The sequence below is a fragment of the Scyliorhinus torazame genome, chromosome 3 (assembly GCF_047496885.1).
Source record: "Scyliorhinus torazame isolate Kashiwa2021f chromosome 3, sScyTor2.1, whole genome shotgun sequence".
Lineage (NCBI taxonomy): Eukaryota > Metazoa > Chordata > Chondrichthyes > Carcharhiniformes > Scyliorhinidae > Scyliorhinus > Scyliorhinus torazame.
The window spans coordinates 116,339,928-116,355,775 of NC_092709.1; the positions used below are offsets into that span (position 1 = coordinate 116,339,928).

The window sequence follows — 15,848 nt, forward strand, 5'->3', positions numbered from 1 at the left end:
GGTCAATTTGCTTATGACGAAAGCCGGCTTAGTTCTGAATCCTGCATGATTACATTTCAAACCCTTGGTTCAATTGATGTATTTCAATATTATGCAGTGTTGCTCTTATTAGCCTTAGTTTTATTAGCTCTAATTCTGTCACCTTTGCTCACGAGTCGCCAGGTATCTTTCTGATACCGTCACGTGGTTCAAGCTCAAGTAATGATTAATAATGCAGCACACCGCTTAGTAAAAGTTAAATCAACGATCATTTATTATATACAGCAATAAATACTTATACACCAATCCTACTTCTAGACTACTACCTACCACTAAAGGCCAATACTTAACTTTGGTGATGGCCCACCAGGTCAGGGAAACGAATGGTCTATCGAATTGGGTCTGGCCTGCAGGATTCAAAAAGGCTGGTACGGGTCGATAGTCTGGTAGCGATCGCTGGAGTAAGACTTACTTGTTTCTTCGTCGATGGGTCTCGAAGGTTGCGAGCAGGAGAAGAAAAGGGTCGATCTGAACTTGGCCCCTATCTTTATAGTTCCCAGGGGCTTCCCGCCTCTCGGGGCGGACCTTGACCCTGGTTCCAAGTGATTGGACTTGGTCCCAATCACTTGGTTCGATATGCTCCAATAATGGGGCGATTCCTTGATCGGGGGGTGGTCGTCCACCTTTCTTTATCTCAGCCACTGCTGGCACCGAAAAGTCTGGATCGGCTTTATGTTGCTAATGTGTAGCAATTGTTCCCGGGGATGGCTGCTTAGTATGCAGATGGCTGGGTTGTTGTGCTGTTAATGGCTGCAGGTATCGGTCTGGGCCGACTTCCTCAGAGTTGAATACACTGTTTTGCCTGCAGCTGTCCGTTTGGGTCCTGTTGGCTGATTTTCCCATCAGCCTCTTTAGTTCGCCATTTTAGATCGGGGTTTGACCATTCTAATCGGGAATCAGCCATTTTAGGTGGCTACAGCAGCCCGATGTTTTAAAATAATAATCAAATTTTAAAAGAGCACCTTTAATTTTTGAAGAGAGTAGCAGGTAGTTATTATATATGCTGTCAGAACACAGTAAGCCGCTATGAAGAGTTGGCAGTATCCAATCAAGAATTTTAAGTAGGCTGAGCTTGCTAGGTTATATTCCAACTGAAGATTGGGTTGTTTAACTTTTATTAAAATAATTATAGTGGACGTGCAAACTTGTACTATTGGATACTGGTAATTGCACTGTCTGTATACATGTCACACTTTCATGCTAATTTCCCTTCATTGGCTTCACCTCACTTTCAAAAATCATCATAACACTGAAAGTAAGAATTTTATGGAAGAGTCATGTCGATAACTATAACATTGTCGCATTTGGTTCCCAATCTGAGTTGGAATCCCAATCCTAGCTGATATGAGTGTCTTTGGGTGTAGCTGAGTCATTTGCAAGAATGGAAGAAAATTGCTTGTGAAGGTTCTTTATTTCATATCCAATTACATCTTCTGAACAATCTGCTAAAAATGCTGGAAGCAATGTGCTTAGGACTATTTGCTGGCTTGAAGGCAAAATGTCTGAATGTCTGAATGGGCTGAATGGCCTATTTCTAAGTATTTCCATGTACTTTTATTTTTGTTTGACTCAACAAGTCAATCAGCATCAGTAGAGAGAACGGTCAGGTTGATGTTAAGGTGTATTCCTTCTGAGAAATGCTAATTTGTCTTTTGAGCCCAGAGATACTGTTTGACTTGCAAAGTGTTTCCAAAATTTCAGTTTCAGTTTCGAGGTTTCTAACAATGCAGTGGGGTAGAAAAAAAATAGTTGTAACGTGAGTAGCTTTTTTGTTGATGAAAACTGCTATAAATTCTTACAAAAAAGCGATCAAAATCTATAAAGCGGACCTTGGGCTGGATTCTCTGCAGTCCTACGCCATATTTGCGGCTGGCGCCGGGGCGGAGAATCCAGTTTGACCCCGAAATCGGGCCCGGCGCCGGTCCAGCGATTCTCCGGGCACCGAAAATCGGCGTTATCGCAGAGTACGCAACGCAGCCGGGGACTCATTGCCAAAGGCCCGCCCAGCAAACCTCTGCTTCTGACCGGCCGAGGTCCCAGCAACGTGGAACTAACCACCCATTAGCAGTTCGATGCTCGCGTGGCGGCTGCCCTAGTAGGGGGTGGACGGACTGGAGACCAGGGAGTGCCTTTTAGGCGGCCGGCGATTAAAGGCGCGGGGTCTGAGGCTTGGGCGTGAGGCCGATCGTGGGGTTTATGTTTTTTGTCTGGCTCCGCGGTCCAAGTCTGCATGCGCGGCCTCTGACCCGGAAGTGCGAGGACCCAGATCTGCAGCAAAAGCTGCGAGATTCACTCCGGGTCCTTGCTAGCCCTCTGCAAGGCAATGAATTTGTCTAACTTTTTTCAAGGAATCTCAGGAATAAAATTCCACCGTTTGTACACCGGCCTGGGGACATAGTCTCATTTTCACAGAATCCAGCCATTTATTTATGGAAGGCTAAATATCGATTTGACATTTTCTGCCAAAATACTTTAAATAGGCATGTCCTTTGTTATCGGATTTTCTGATGTGCCATAACCACTTGTATATCATCTATCATAAACCTCACCATTAGCAAATTGAAGAAATTCTCTCCTGTTTCTGTTTAGCACAGGGCTAAATCGCTGACTTTCAAGGCAGGCCAGCAGCACGGTTCAATTCCCGTAACAGCTTCCCCGAACAGGCGCCGGAATGTAGCGACTAGGGGCTTTTCACAGTAACTTCATTTGAAGCCTACTTGTGACAATAAGCAATTTTCATTTCATTTTCATTTCATTTTATTTTCAAATCTCTCTAGTTTAACAGTTTTTCCTGCAGTATTTCCCGCAATGTATTTTTATACTACTCTCACAAAAATTTTGAACAGAGAAGGGATTGTTGTAACTTTCATAAGACCATAAGAAATAGAAGCAGGAGTAGGCCATTCAGCCCATCAAGCCTGCTCTGCCATGTAATGATATGTATATTGACTGTGATGTAAAGAGTTAACAAGTTAATAATAATGTTTTTTACTTGACAGACAATAAGATCATGGCTGATCTGATTGTGGCCTTAACTCCACTTTCTTGCCTGTTGCCCTTGACTCCTGGTCAATCAGAATCTGTCTAACTCAGTTTTGAGTATGTTCACTGCTCTTCCCCCTTCCCCCCCATATCCCTTAATCCCTTTAGCCCCAAGAACTATATCTAATTCCTTCTTGAAATTATACAACATTTTAGCGTCAATTACTTTCTGTGGTAGCAAATTCCACAGATTCACTGCTCTCCGGGTGAAGACATTTCTCCTCACCTCAATCCTAAAAGGTTTACCCCTCATCCTCAAACTATGACCCCGAATTCTGGACTCCCCCACCATCGGGAACATTCTTTCTTAATCTACCCTGTCTAATCCTGTTAGAATTTTCAAAATTTCTGTGAGATCCCCTCTCACTCGAAACAGCAATGAATAGAATCCTAACTGTTTTAGTCTCTCCTCATCTGACAGTCCTGCCATCCCATGAATCAGCCTGAAAATCCTTCGCTGAGCTCCCTCCATAGCAAGAACATTAAGGGCAGCATGGTGGTACATTGGTTAGCACAGTTGCTTCACAGCTCCAGGGTCCCAGGTTCGATTCTCGGCTTGGGTCACTGTCTGTGCGGAGTCTGCACGTTCTCCCTATGTGTGGTATTATCAGGTATTACTTTACCCAAGAGGCTGAAGACCATTGGTTAAACCTAGGAGTTTACCATTGGCTGTTGGTATGTAGCTCCGCCTTGACAGGTGGGGTATAAGAACTGGTGCCCACCCAGCAGCCCTCATTTTCTGTACCGAAGCTGCTGGGGAACAGTTCTAGTCGATTAAAGCCTTCAGTTATGATACAACCTCGTCTTTGATTGTAATTGATCGTGCATCAATTTAATCGACTACTCTTAAGCTGAAAGGATGGATCTCCGAACCAAGCCGGAGTGTCTACAACTCAGCCCCCACGCGGAGAACTCGGCGGCGATATTTAAGCACTCGCTGGCATGCTTCAAAGGCTACCTTGAGACGGCCGGAGGCACCCCCTCAGGAGAACAGAGACTGCATCTCCTGCACTCGAGGGTAAGCCCTAGGATCTTCACCCTCATCGAGGAGGCGGAGGACTTCGATGCTGCGATCGAACTGTTAAAAGGACATGATATCCGCCCTGTAAACCAGGTCTACGCATGTCACCTGCTTGCAACTAGATGGCAAAGCCCTGGGGAATCGTTGGAGGAATTACACCGTGCGCTACTGGTGCTGGGCAGAAACTGTGGCTGCCCGCAAGTTTCGGGGAGCGAGCACACGGAATGTGTAATCCGGGATGCCTTTGTAGCAGGTATGAGCTCCTCAGAGATCCACCAAAGACTCTTAGAAAAAGACACCCTGGGACTTAGAGAGGCAAGGGCCCTGGCAGGGTCCATGGATGTTGCCTCCAGAAACGCACAGTCCTATGCGCCCGACCTTGCGGCGGCCCCCTGGGCTGCGTGGCATCCCACAGCGGCAGCCCCACAGACCTTCCCCGTGTCCCCGCAGGCCTGCGCTGTGAGACGGCACGCTAACTCCGTCAGGCCCCACTGTTTCTTCTACGGGCAGGCGAAGCATCCCCGCCCGCGCTGCCCGGCCCGCATCTCCACCTGCAAAGGGTGCGGCAAGAAGGGCCATTTTGTGGGGGTCTGCCAGGCATGAGCCGTGGCCATGGTCTCCAGTGACTCCGGACCGCTGCGGCAACCTTCCCTTCGGGCCCCAGGCGGCCAGCACTCACCGCCACCCCTCTATCCTAGGGCCACGTCCAACCCACGGGTGCGGCCATCTTGCCCCTCGGACACCACGCTGGACGGATGGGCGCCACAGGGCGCCACCATTTTGTCCATCCCCGCCGCCATTGTGTCCATCTCCGACCACCATGTGTGACCCATGGGATACGCCATCTTGGATGGGGCCCCAGCACGGCCGACTACACGCTGCCCGATCATAACCCACAACTACTCCATCTGGCCTCGGTGACGCTGGACCAAAATCGACCTCGGGCACTCGCAACAGCCACGACGACGGTCTTCATCAATGGCCACGAGACGTCTTGCCTGATCGACTCTGGGAGCACGGAAAGCTTTATACACCCCGACACGGTAAGGCGCTGTTCACTTGTTACCCACCCCGTAAACCAAAGAATCTCCCTGGCCTCTGGGTCACACTTGGTGGAGATAAAGGGGTTCTGCCTAGCAAACGTCACTGTCCAAGGCAGGAAATTCAACAAGTTCCGCCTTTATGTCCTGCCACAGCTCTGCGCGGCTACACTCCTGGGGTTGGACTTCCAATGTAACTTGCAAAGCCTGACCTTCAAATTCGGTGGCCCTATACCCCCCCTTACTGTTTGCGGCCTCGCGACCCTTAAGGTCGACCCGCCTTCCCTGTTTGCGAACCTCACCCCGGATTGAAAACCCGTCGCCACCAGGAGCAGACGGTACAGTGCCCAGGACCGGACCTTCATCGGGTCAGAGGTCCAAAGGCTGCTGAGGGAAGGGGTCATTGAAGCGAGCAACAGTCCCTGGAGAGCTCAAGTAGTGGTGGTAAAGACCGGGGAGAAACATAGGATGGTCATTGACTACAGTCAGACTATCAACAGGTTTACGCAGCTGGATGCGTACCGTCTCCCCCGCCTATCCGACCTGGTAAACAGGATCGCGCAATACAAGGTCTTCTCCATGGTGGATCTCAAGTCCGCTTACCATCAGCTACCCCTCCGCACAAGTGACCGCAAATACACTGCCTTCGAAGCAGATGGGCGGCTCTATCAATTTTTCAGGGTTCCCTTTGGTGTCACCAATTGGGTCTCGGTCTTCCAACGCGAGATGGATCGAATGGTTGACCGGTACGGCTTACGCGCAACGTTTCCGTATCTTGATAACGTCACCATCTGCGGCCATGACCAGCAGGACCACGACACCAACCTCCGAAAATTTCTCCAGACCGCGAAAATCTGGAACTTAACGTATAATAAGGATAAATGCGTATTTAGCACCGACCGCCTAGCCATCCTCGGCTACGTGGTGCGAAATGGAGTTATAGGCCCCGACCCTGAACACATGCGCCCCCTTATGGAGTTCTCCCTCCCTCACTGCCCCAAGGCCCTGAAGCGCTGCCTCGGGTTTTTCAGTTATTACGCCCAGTGGGTCCCTAACTATGCAGACAAAGCCCAACCTCTAATCCAGTCCACAATCTTCCCCCTGTCGACGGAGGCCCGCCAGGCCTTCTGCCGCATCAAAGCAGACATTGCAAAGGCCACGATGCGCGCCATCAATGAGTCCCTCCCCTTCAAGGTCGAGAGCGATGCGTCCGATGCAGCTCTGGCCGTCATCCTCAACCAAGCGGGCAGACCCGTGGCCTTCTTCTCCCGTACCCTCCATGCTTCAGAAATTCACCGTTCCTAGTCGAGAAAGAGGCACAAGCCATAGTAGAAGCTGTGCGACATTGGAGGCATTACCTGGCCAGCAGGAGATTCACTCTCCTCACTGACCAATGGTTGGTTGCTTTCATGTTCGATAATGCACAGCGGGGCAAGATAAAAAACGACAATGTCCAGTTCCATGTCCAGCAAATGCCCATTTGCCAGCACCGTGATCCTTATGGGAACCACACAGGGTGCCATTATGCAATTTGATTGCATGCAGTCATCTTCGGAAACTACTGGCTCTAGGCTGATGTCTAGCAGGATGCCTGGATCTCTGGTTGGTTTGCGGTCTGCTTTACTGCCAGACGAGCGACCACATGTCCTGCAACGACCCGGCTCGCCCTCAGTACTTTCCGGGGAAGTTTCTCATCGGGAGAACTCAGCCTTCGGCCAGAGGGATGAACCCGATAGTTCAACCGCACTACTGCCCCGCCCGACCTGTTCCGTAGATGCTGATTTGAACCGGATGTCGAGCTTGGGCAACATTTGTCCGGTGCAATTCTATGACTGGGCAGCGCCAGTCGTCCTGGTCATGAAACCTAATGGTTTGATGTGGTGACTATAAGATGACAGTCAACCGTGTGTCTCAACTGGACCCTTATCTGGTCCCTGGGATCTTTCTGCGAAGCTCAGTGGTTTACAAAACTTGACATGAGTCTCGCTTGCCTCCAGTTGATCCTGGCCCCCAAGTTCAGATGCTTCGTAACCGGGAACCGGTAGCTATATGAATACCCCCACCTGCCCTTTGGGGTTTCCTCTGCGAGCGCATAATGGAGAATATCCTGCTAGACCTACCTCACATGGTGATCTATCTAGACGACATCCTGAATTCGGGCCCGTCTGACCAGAGCACCTGCAAAACCTGCCCGAGGTAATGATGCATTTTGAGGAAGCCAGCGTCCGCCTCTGGTGGGGGAACTGTGTCTTCAATACTGCCAAAGTAACGTACCTCGGCAACCGCAAAGATCGCCAAGGTTTACACCTGGTGGAAGAAAAGGTACAGGCAATTCGGCACACTCCCATACCAGGTGGCCAAATAGAACTCCGATCATTCCTGGGTCTGGTAAATTATAATGGCAAGTACCTCCTGAACCTGGCCACCAATTTATTCCTCCTCCGCCATCTGTTAAAGAAGGTCAACCCTGGGAGTGGGCCCGAGAACAGCACACGGCTTTTACCAAGGTGAAACAACAACTCTCCTCATCCAGACTGCTAACCCACTTCAACCCATCCTGACTACTCCTGTTGACTTATGACACTTCTCCGTAAGGTGTCAAGGCCGTGCTGACCCACACCATGGATGACGGGTCTGAACGTCCCTTCGCCTCACGGACATAGGCCGATGCAGACAAGGAGGGGGCGATTCTCCGAGCCCCGCGCCGGGCCGGAGAATCGCCACAACCATGCCACGGCGCCGGTGCACAGTTCTCCGAGGTGCGGAGAATCAGCGCCATTTGCGCCGGCCCATTTGGCGCGGCACCGGCCGCGGGAATCGGCGAGGCCAGCCTGGATTCCCGCGCGGATATGACAGAGTCCCGCTGGCGCCGTTCATCCCAGGTCGCTGCCGGCGGGAACTCTGCGTGAACGGTCGGGGGGGCGGCCTGTGGGGGAGGGAGGGGGGCTCCTTCACCGGGGGGAGGGCCTCCGATGGGGTCTGGCGCGCGATCGGGGCCCACCGATCGGTGGGCCGGCCTCTCCACCCCCGGGCCTACTTTCTGGCGTGGCCGGCCCCTGAACACCGACGCCATGTTGAGTCGGGACCGGCGCGCAGAAGTCCCCCGCGCAGACTCAGGTTGGCGCGGCGCCCATTTGGCGCCGGGAAAGGAGGCTGGAGCAGCATGAACCGCTCCAGCGCCATGCTGGCCCCCTGTGGGGAACAGAATCGGTCGTACCCGGGCCCGGTTCGCACCGCCGTGAAAGGCAACGGCGTTCATGACGGCGCAAACACTTGGGTTCCATATTGGAGAATCGCCCCCGGAGTGTTGGGTTGTCGTGTTCGGGGTCATGCAATTTAGTAAGTATGGCTATGGTCTTCGTTTCACCATTCTCACCGACCATAAGTGCCTCCTTGGGCTATTAAGGGAAGATTGAATGATTTCCCTCCATTGGTTCTGCCTGCATCCAGCGATGGGCGCTGCTACTTGCAGCATATGACTATATTTTGGAACACCACTCCGGAGCCACTATTCTCCATGCCGACGCGTTAAGCCATCTGCCTACCCACCCGAGATGATGATGGATTGCCGCCTCCGCGCCCATTTGAGTCTAGTCCTTCGTACATTGGTGGGAAAGTCCACCACACTCAGGACCAAAGCGAGGCAGATCCAGGCCGCCGCAAACCACTGCAACAAAATGTGCTAAAAGTCCGGAATTTCGGCAACAAAGCAACTTGGATCCCGGCGTCGTGTTGGTGAAAATGTGACCAGTTTTCTACCACATACGGACACAGGGCCGTGTGTCTTATCACCATGTGGACCACCTCTGAAGCCGAGTGCTGAATACTCCAGCCATACCGGCAATTGATTCAGACGTCACAGTCCCTCGCCCCTGCCCTCATCTCTGCTGGCTGTCGAGGATCCAGAGGTCATTTTTGAGGACACCAAGATGTCAGATGAGGAACCATCTAGCTCCAATTCTGAAACCGAGATGAATGTTCTGCCACCACCAGAGGCACCTGTGCCATCTCTCGTGGCAGCACCAACAACGCCGCCACCGCCTAGACACTCATCATGCAAACGCCACTCCCCAGTCCGATATATGCCTCCTGATGCCACAAGGCATGAACAACATCCACAGGCGAAGCAGTCAAAAGGCCCGGCATGCTTACCCATGGGTGTGGACATTGCTCCGGACATAGAGAGGAGGAGTGTTATAATCACAATGGAGGTCCGGGGATCAGGACCTTACGGTTTCCCATGACCTCCCCAGAATATGAACTTCCCCTTTAAGGGGGCGGTGCTTCTCCTTAACAACTTGTATAAAAACCCCAACCTGGGTGCAGGTCAGGGCAGGATACCCATAGGGGAATGGAGGAGTTTGTTAATTTCTACTGACCATCATTGCATCGTGCTTACTGCTGATCCAACACTGTTTTACCCATTATGCCTGAACAAGAGCTCCTCATTAGGAGCCATCTACTCTAATCAGTTTCCTTACCCGTTATCCATTTTCTTTAATAATCTGATCTGACATATAATTTAATCTTGCAGTAAATTTGAACCGTTGTGTTTAACATTGCAGTGGATGAGCAAGAAAATCTCATTTGATTTGGATTGCCTTATTCACTGTAGCAGACAATTGTTGTGACTTGAGACTTGAATATCTAACACAACTGATTACAATCTCTGCCAACTCTCTTGACTTGGAGTGGCATGAGAAAGAAAAACAGAACACCAAACCTTTGACTTTCACGGCAAAATGGAAATTCGCTCCTGCTTTTTGCAATGGAGAGTTGCAGTGCCAAAATATTGTCATTGACAAATTTGCTGTGTTTTGATTTTACAAAATACTAATTTATTTTTTCATTTCGAAAATTGAAATTTGTTTAATAGAATGCTGCACAGTACTTAAATTATTTTGCTTAGATTTGATTAACTGAGGGGTATGTAATTAGAAACCGTGCTGTCACAGAATACTGTGAGAAAATGAACTTGAAAAACAGAAGTAAATAATTTTATTCAAATGTTCATGAAAGCAGTAAAGAACCCAATTAGTTGCTTGAAATTAATTTGCATCTTGAGGAATCAGTGGGAAGCCAGAGCTTCACCTCAAGAGTTACTGTAATCTTTATTTTTTTCACTTTCTAAAATCAATTTAGATTATTTCATTGGGGAGAGTAATTCAGTTTGTACTCCCAATCAATCCTGTGCAATTCTTTTTAAAGAACTCTCATGAATGAATGAGATTTATAAAACCATCAGTAGAGAAATTCAACTGTTGCATGTTTGCATTGTAACATGGTGGTATGATACGCTCAGAGACATTGATTTGGACCCAGATTTGAATTAAGCCTTGGTCTTCATCTGCATGGACCTGGTGAACTGTGGACGCCACTGGTGCCTCAGCAATTCAGACCAACTCCGAAGAGGTCAGGAGGTGAAATAGGATGGGGTGCTTGTGTCAGCAAAAGCTTGCAGGACCTTTAGAGAGCCAGGAGACAAATGCCGACAGCAACTAGTTCTGCAGGAATTAAACAATGGAAACATGTGTCCCTTTTTGTAGGTGGCGTCCAGTGCTCCTTTTTAAAAATAATTTTTTTATTGGAATTTAGTAAAAGATTTATATCTCCCCTCCCTCGACTAATGGCCTCCTTCCACGTCTCTCATCTGCTGCACATAAGCTCCCTTCTGTCCCAGCGGTGCTCCTGGCCCACCACCCCCCTTCTGCCCCACCCCACCCTTGTTAGTTGTTGGTTGCGAACAAGTCCGCAAAGAGGTTCGTGAACTTCTTCCAATTGTCATGAAATTTCCCCTCGGACCCCTAATTTCAGGAATTCGGCCAGGTCTGAGAGCCAACAGAGGCCCTGGGTGGCACTGCCAACATCCAGCTTAGCAGATGTTTCCGCCTGTTGATCAGTGAGGCGAAGGCCAGGGCTTTTGCCCCTTCCCTGTCCAGAGCACTGGATGCTCTGACACCCCGAAGACCGCCACAGAAGGGCACGGCTCCATCTATACCCCGACAACCTTGAACATGGCCTCTGAAAAGGCTGTCCAGAGTCTGGCGCAAGACCAGAACATGTGAGTGTGGTGGGCCAGATCCCCCTGACACTGCTTGTACATACCCGCCACCTCTGGGGGAAACCCGCTGATGTCTGTCTCAATAAGGTGTGCTCTGTGAACCACCTGAGTTGCATCAGGCTAAGACTAGCGCAGGAGAAGGTGGAGTTGATCTTGTGCAGTGCCTCAATCCAGAGTCCTCCCCGTGTCTCCATGCCCATCTCCACCCCCCATTTCCATCTAGCCTCGTCCAGTGGGGTTGTGACCTTTCCTAGAAGTCATCTGTAAATGTCGCCACACTTGTCGTCCACCCCACTAGTCCAGCCCTACCATTATATCCAAGAGTGCGTGTCCGGGTAGCTGGGTGAACGTTCTTGTCTCCTTACGGAGAAAGTCTTGCACCCAGACCCAGTCTGCCTCCGGCTTCGTCAGCCATTTTCTCACTATTTCCACGTTTGCTGCCTAGTGGTAGAATAGGAGGTTCGGTAGGGCCAGGCGTCCCACTTGCCGTCCTTACTGTAAGATGGTCTTACATATCCTAGGGAATCCCTCCCCTCCCCCCCAGAGAAGGGCCATAAGGTCATGGACCACCTCTGTAAGCCACGCCCTGGAGGTACTCGAAAGTCGTTCGGATTTTCCCAGGCCAGTGCTGCCTCCTCCCCTGACACAGTCACTGTTACTATCTCCTGAGGTGTGCACACCCCACAACTGGGTAATGCGGGAAGCCTCGGAGTCTGACATGGAGCCGACTGTAATCATCGCCTCTCAGCCTGAAAATGCCGGTCTCCAGTGCGTTTCTGGCCTCCAGATTCAGCACAATGGATGCCCAAAAGGCAGCCCAGGGCAAAATGGACTAAGGATCAGGCTCCTCCAGCCATCAAAATTGATGATGTGTCGGATTTAGTGGGGGAGGAGTGTTATAACCCAACCGGAGGCCACGGGGTTTGGATCATTAGGTTCCCCAAAATACTATCTGCCCCGATGAGGTGGGGGAGGGGGGGCAAACCCTTAACCAGGGAAGCCTTGACATAAAACGTTGGCCCAACTGTGAACCGGGCGCTGGGCGACCCTTCGGGGACTAGTGAGCACAGTTAAGTAAGTCTTATTAAACCTTTTTGTTCCAATCCAACATTGCTTCCTCGTGGTCGCTTGCCTTGATCTTACAGTTATAGAAACAAGATATTTTGAGTAAAATGTTTTTGAAAAGTTTCCAAAATATGCTTTTATGATCCAGCGATAAACGTTTTCTAAAACTCAACGTCAAAGCTGCATCTTTCAGTATGCTTAAACTTGTGACCGTGATTTATATGAGAGGTTTGGAGGGTGGAACAAAGCAATTGAGAATTGGCTGTTTGATAATGGAATGCTGCCAAATCACTGGGTTCCTTGACAATTGGTTACTGTTCTCAAGTCTGGCTGCATTGAAGAGGGAACAGCCAGGAAACAGAGAGAAATAGAAGCCATGAAAAGGGAAGAGCAAGAGGAACCTGGGTGATGCAGTGGAATTGTACAGTCTTGAAACTAGTATCATACTAAATTCAATCCGGTGTCATGACTGTCTCATGACTTTATTTAGTGACCATCTCCCACTGTCTCTGACTACTTGATTGCAGTAGTCTGCAAGCAGACAAATATTGTGTTCCCCAGTACTAACGCCCTCCAGCATGAAGAGAGAGAAAGTGATGAATTAGGTATGGAAAATGCAGGCAAGGGAAAGAAGGAATGAGATAAGAATTACTCTGCTCACAGTTATAAATGTGCTTGCCAAGATTTCTGCTGGTTTTCAATCCCAGTGACATCCTAAACACACTAAACTTATGATTTGAAGAGGTAGATTGTTACTGTACAGAGAGATCAGGGTCATCCCACACGGAACATAGAGAGGAAGAAAGAAAGTAAATAATGAAACAAATAGATAAAGAAATAGAGAGGATTTCAAGTTCTTGTACCATTTTAACAATGGTTACTAATTTCAACTGATTATCCTCTATGCTTCCTTATACAATTTATATTTTAAAATATGTAGGATCGCATATGTGGGATGTTTCCAAGGTGTAATCTGATCAAGCAATTTAATTAATACAGTAAGCAGTGAGAACATAAATTGTTTTAATTGTCACATAAATCTGAATTGCAGCCTTGAAATCAGCCCAAGGTATTTACGGAACCATAGAATTCATAGAATTGTAGATTTTTGTGGTGTTGTTCAACAACCTATCTGCTTAACTCACTGGTGCTGCTTAATTCTGGCCTGATTGGTCAGGCCTCTGGGACATGATTTGCCTGAAGCGACAGCAGTATATGGTAATACAGTCTGACTGGTTTAATAGTCAGGCATGGCTTACATATGTAGCATTACATTTAGTATGACATAGACTGTAAACTAGGTGGGATGGTTTTACTCAGTCACGGGTTTTCTTTTGCTGACAGTAACCTTGGCCTGTGTCTGGGCAGTGACGCTGTGGTTAGCATTGCTGCCTCACGGCGCTGAGTCACTGTCCGTATGAAGTTTTCACATTCTCCCCGTGTCTGCATGGTCTTACCTCCCACAACCCAAAAAGATGTGCAGGGTAGGTGAATTGGCCATGCTAAATTGCCCCTTAGTTGGAAAAAAAAAGAATTGGATACTCTAAAAAAAATGTTAAAACCATGGCCTGTATGTATCAATGTCAGATGTTGATCAGCACACTGAAATTACACACAGTCAAAGACTGACAGTCACCGCCTTTATTTTGCCCATTTCCTTTAACCTTTAAGAAGTCTTACAACACCAGGTTCAAGTCCAACAGGTTTGTTTCGAATCACTAGCTTTCGGAGCGCTGCTCCTTCCTCAGGAGAATGAAACATATAGATGGGCAAAGTCAAAAATGCAATACGATACTTTGAATGCGAGTCTTTGCAGGTAATTAAGTCTACAGGTCCAGATGGAGCAACTGGAGAGAGGGATAATCACAGGTTAAAGAGGTCTGAATTGTCTCACGCCAGGACAGTTGATAGGATTTCGCAAGCCCCGGCCAGATGGTGGGGGGTGAATGTAATGCGACATGAATCCAATCATGAATTTTTGATCTAAATTCCATTGTAAGTAAAGCGGAAATTGGCTATGAGTTTCTGCTTGGCGATTCTGCGTTGTCACGCGTCCTGAAGGCCGCCTTAGAGAACGCTTACCCGAAGATCAAAGGCTGAATGCCCTTGACTGCTGAAGTGTTTCCCGACTGGAAGAGAACATTCCTGCCTCGTGATTGTCGCGCGATGTCCGTTCATCCGTTGTCGCAGCGTCTGCATGGTCTCGCCAATGTACCACGCTTCGGGACATCTTTTCCTGCAGTGTATGAGGTAGACAATGTTGGCCGAGTCGCACGAGTATGTACCGCGTACCTGGTGGGTGGTCTTCTCGCGTGTAATGGTGGTACCCATGTCGATGATCTGGCGCGTCTTGCAGAGATTGCCATGCAGGGTTGTGTGGTGTCATGGTCGTTGTTCTGAAGGCTGGGTAGTTTGCTGCCAACTGTGGTTTGTTTGAGGTTGTTTGAAGGCAAGTAGTGGGGGTGTGGGGATGACTTTGGCAAGATGTTCGTCTTCATCGATGACGTGTTGAAGGCTGCGAAGAATATGTTGCAGTTTCTCTGGACTGAACGATGAAGGGTACTCTGTTGGTTGTGTCCCGTTTGTCTTCTGAGGAGGTCTGTGCGATTTTTTGCTGTGGCGCATCGGAACTGTCGATCGATGAGTCGAGCGCCATATCCCGTTCGCACGAGGGCATCTTTCAGCATCTGTAGATGTCTGTTATGCTCCTCCTCGTTTGAGCAGATCCTGTGTTTACGGAGGGCTTATCCATGGGGGATGGCTTCTTTAATGTGTTTAGGGTGGAAGCTGAAGAAGTGGAGCATCATGAGGTTATCCGTGGGTTTGCGGTAAAGCGAAGTGCTGAGGTGACCGTCCTTGATGGAGATGAGTGTGTCCAAGAATGCAACTGATTCTGGAGAGTAGTCCATGGTGAGTCTGATGGTAGGATGGAACTTATTGATGTCATTGTGTAGTCGTTTCAGCAATTCTTCACCGTGGGTCCAAAGGAAAAAATGTCATCGATGTATCTGGTGTATAACGTCGGTTGAAGATCCTGTGCGGTGCGGAGGTCTTGTTCAAACTTGTGCATGAAGATTTTGGCATATTGAGGTGTGAATTTGGTCCCCATGGTTGTTCTGTGTGTCTGGATGAAGAACTTGTTGTCGAAGGTGAAGATGTTGTGATCCAGAATGAAGCAGATGAGTTGCAGAATTGCATCTGGAGGTTGTCTAGATATATGTTTCTGGAACCCACCTCTTCATTCACCTGAGGAAGAAGTAGTGCTCCGAAAGCTAGTGATTTGAAACAAACCTGTTGGACTTCAACCTGGTGTTGTAAAACTTCTTACTGTGCTCACCCCAGTCCAACGTTGGCATCTCCACATCATTTAACCTTTAATGCCAACATCTTAGCTAAAATTAGAGTTGTTTTATAGAAGTGTGTTAAGAATTTGATGGTTAGCATTCCATTGTGTAATTTAATTGCCTGAAAGATTACAAATGTGAATATTGCAAGTTTTTATCTTTTATTTTACTACTAGTTATCTCCTTTCCTGTATGCCTCTTTCAGAGCTTGACTCTTTAATGGGTATAGCTCCAGT

The 15,848-nt window shown here is 48.8% G+C and overlaps 1 protein-coding gene across 4 annotated transcripts in view; it reads left to right on the forward strand.

The window, feature by feature from the left end:
* LOC140408656 (neuropeptide Y receptor type 1-like) overlaps positions 1-15,848 on the forward strand; it is a 49,976-nt gene that overhangs the window by 21,917 nt on the left and 12,211 nt on the right. The window lies entirely within an intron of this gene.